This window comes from Notothenia coriiceps, unplaced genomic scaffold (assembly GCF_000735185.1).
Source record: "Notothenia coriiceps isolate Sejong01 unplaced genomic scaffold, NC01 NC01_scaffold00000286, whole genome shotgun sequence".
Classification (NCBI taxonomy): Eukaryota; Metazoa; Chordata; class Actinopteri; order Perciformes; family Nototheniidae; genus Notothenia; species Notothenia coriiceps.
This window is the reverse complement of record NW_011332987.1, coordinates 93,438-97,056: the sequence shown is the minus strand read 5'-3', so window position 1 is coordinate 97,056 and position 3,619 is coordinate 93,438. Positions and strand designations below refer to the sequence as shown.

The following is a 3,619-nucleotide window of genomic DNA, read 5'->3' as shown; positions in this document are numbered from 1 at the left end:
GTGGGGGCCGTTCTGTAGCACCGTCCCTACAGATGGCACAAGCGAGACCCATTCCTCTTGTAAAGTATCCAACAAAGGGAAGACTTTTACCAGAAGGAGCTGCTGGGAGGGCAACAGGGCGGGGGGGATGTTACTCCTTTTGCTCCTTCATGCTTATTGTACAGCTTTTTGAGTGCCAGCGGGCCCCTGTATGTTTCGGGCCCCATTTTCAATGTTTAGCCTCTCACCACAGCCCCACTCTCATGGACTTGATGCCTCGTGCTGTTCAGCTGCAGAGCTCCATGTGCACTGCAGAGGTCGCCCTGGCCTCCTGTAAGCTGCTCCCACAGCTTTTAAAAAACAGCACGTTGTCAGCGGCCCCTGATTCCTGCTCTCATGCTAATGTCAGAGTAACAGCGTCTCATCATGGTGATGTTTAATCTGCAGCCGGTACTCTTTTATAAGAAAAAGAAATGTAAAAGTACAGCCTGGCCACACTCTTCTGTTTTCTACTCCATCAATCAGCAGCATCTTCATTTTATTTGACTGAGACAGAACATTATTACGTATTAAAGTACTTCAAAGCCACTTAAAACCCATTTTCCATTGCTTACCAACAGTAGACTGTCAGAAAACATAGAGATAGAAAAGACCCTAAAGTCAATGAAAGTGTGCTAATTAAATGAAGTAGCATCTTAGGAACAAGACTGACAATGAAACTAAATTGGAAAAGGTTACCTGCAGAGTTTTAGGCTTTTCATTTGTTTTACAATATCATGAAGTGGCAACTTGAAAATGTTACATGTAGGATTTTTGCTAAAGTGTATACGTTAAAAAAAAATGGTGAAATGTATCATTGATTATGTTTTCTGCTGTCACTGCAGAGCTGAGTTGTTGCATCATTGTTGATCTACTGGATAGTAGATTTGAAGTCTTTTTTTTTACCCTAAATTGTACGATTTTTTTCAACCATATAACATTAGCGTACTCATGTTTGTTTCAGGGCTGGGCCCAATGCACTTTCAATTCAGCAAAGTCACAAATGGGACGTTTCATTTCAAAAAACGAAACCAGAAAAGCGGCTTAAACACATTACAGTTTCCATTTCTGGTTTGAATGGAATTGGAAGTGAACTGACCCCAGGCTTCATTTGTTTCGTGCACTGGCGGCCAACACTTTTTATTATTATTTTGTAGCTGATGTTTATTCATAAAGCCAAAGACTTTGTGTAAATATGTCTATATGGATAAAGCACATTGTTTGTATTTATTGTTTACTTGCATTGCTTGTAAGAACAATCATTCTTCATCCTATGTTTACTCTACCACCAGCGCTTCTTAAACTGTGGCTCAGGACGCAAAATGAGTGGGTTTCCCTCGGAGGGTTAAAGTAGGATTTAAACGAGCCCATAATGGGTCCTGATTCCTGAGGTAAAAAAAGATCTGCTCAATTTGAGTCCATGAAGAAAATTTAAGAACCCCTGATCAACGCTGTATATTAAAGCAATAGACGTAGTTTTTCAGTATTTAGGTGGAATTCAGTAGTATTGTCTTGTTTTCACTAAATGAAACTCTGTGATGTTACTGTGGTTTATTTGTGTGAAAGCCCATTGCTCTGTTTGTGCTCAGTAGAACATCAGAGTATTTTGGATAATAGCTCGTATCCCTCCTTAGCGGGGATGAGCTGTTTATCTTCATCCTCATATCCTGCTCACCATTATCCCTGAACGCACACGGCTCAGTGAGAGAAACATGCAGGACTGTGGAACAAAAACATTTATTGTGCCTAATCATTTGAATTTCCTTGTTGAAATGAGCATTTTAACAACATCTTAGATTGCAACCAGGCTCTGTTGAATGCATTCTCATGGACGATCAATGTTTTGAAAACCTTTTGGATCATGATTCAGTGTTTTACTCATCAGAATGCTTCATGAATTATTGAGTCTTTACTGAGTACCAGATGTGTTTCTGTTGTGCCCAAAACAACTTTATTGTACATAAAACGTCAGAGGTCCCACTTGGGTGGAGCAAGAGTAGCCCAGGTCTACTGTTGCGGATGTTATTGTAAATAGGCTATCATGAGGACTCTAAAAGGCTCTATTGTTGGATGGACAGTAGAGGTGATGGATCAGAGCATTGGTTCTGTTGTAGATACAAAGTCAGAGATTGTACACCTGTAGGACTCTACTTCAAATTTTGACAGATATTATTTAGAAAGCATTATAGCGTCCACTGAATACAGAACTTTATTCTGCGAGTGGAACATCAACTTTTTGAGGGGTTTTTTCCCTGCAGATTTCTGTTCTGACCCAAAGAAGAGAGAGAGGCCAAAACACAACGTAAATACAGTGAGATTACAAAACGGATGGCCCTCTCTACAGCATGCAGAGACAGAAAAATAAATACAAGTGTGTCAATAGAAATACAAAAATGTAAATCAACCTTCTTGACTACACACTTAAGGGAAAAACTTAGGAGCAAATCCTGTTAAGATGCCTGTAATTCTTCCTTAATCAATCTGAAGTAACGGCCCTGAAGAGCGAAGCAGGTGTCCCAATGAGAGGCCATTCTGAGTAATTGATATTCACCATTCATAGTTATTCTTGTCTGTAATGTTTGGCTTCTTTGCTGTAATAAAGACCACTTCTTTAATTAAAATGTGTGCAGAGTGTTCTGTTGTAAGCTTACAATTATAATGTTGTTTTCTATATTGTGCTGACTGTGCCATGTTTACGTGCTTTAATGTTCAAAAAGTGCTTTATTTGTCTCATACTGCCTGTGCTGTAGCACCTCTTTTCACGCTCTGCTCTGATTGGTTAGCTACCTGACTCTGTTGTGATTGGTCAATGGCTTAGAGACGTCCCGCCCCTTGGCCTATCTTGTACAATGTAGCTGTTTGCAATTTCCTTGGCTAATTCGACTTCAAGTCAGTTGGTGCTGGCAACTTCATCCTCCATCTCAAGTTAATAAGTGTTAAGTGTACTGAATAAAGTCAGAGCCCATTTTTGCACAGCCTTAGAGGACTAATCAGCACAAGTGGAAACACCTGGGGATGGGCTTACGGCAGGGGTACTCAAACTTTTTTGTTAAAGGTCCACTTGTGAATTTTATACAAGGTCAATGGTCCGGATCAATGCCAGTAAAGTCCCCCCCGGAGCGGAGCAACGAAGTTTCGGCTCGCATGGGGCCCCCTTGAGGGGGTTTCCCAACATGTCGTTGCAGTAAATTAAAGGGTGTTTCATGTTGTCGTTGCTGTGGACCTTCTTAATCTTTTTTATTTTTATTTTGAAATTGTTACGTTTATTCTGGTTTGTTTTGTGTTTGTATCTTTTATTTTAAATTTATTTATTTATTTTATGTTTTGTGAGCTCCGAACCTCGGCAAAAATTGCATTAAAAAGTCAAGGTAAACTTGCGGTTAACTTGCGGTCTGCAATGCGTGTCACGCTCGTGCACACAAGTAAATATATATGCACATTAATTCTCACAACACGTCAGACACAAGAAAATATACATTAAAGGGGACCTATCATGCAAAATGCACTTTGTGATGTCTTTTATACATAAAGATGTGTCCCCGGTGCGTCAGGGAACTCACGCAGCGTCAGAAAATAAAACCCTCTCTCTTTTCCTCCGTAC

General features: G+C 40.2%; 1 protein-coding gene across 1 annotated transcript in view; it reads left to right on the top strand.

The window, feature by feature from the left end:
- LOC104962424 (receptor-type tyrosine-protein phosphatase kappa-like) overlaps nucleotides 1–2,380 on the top strand; it is a 10,527-nt gene extending 8,147 nt beyond the window's left edge. The window contains exon 6 of the mRNA XM_010790892.1: nucleotides 1–2,380. This exon is cut by the window's left edge and continues 173 nt beyond it. The gene's annotated coding sequence lies outside the window, so the exon portion shown is untranslated.
- The last annotated feature ends 1,239 nt before the right edge of the window (nucleotides 2,381–3,619 follow it).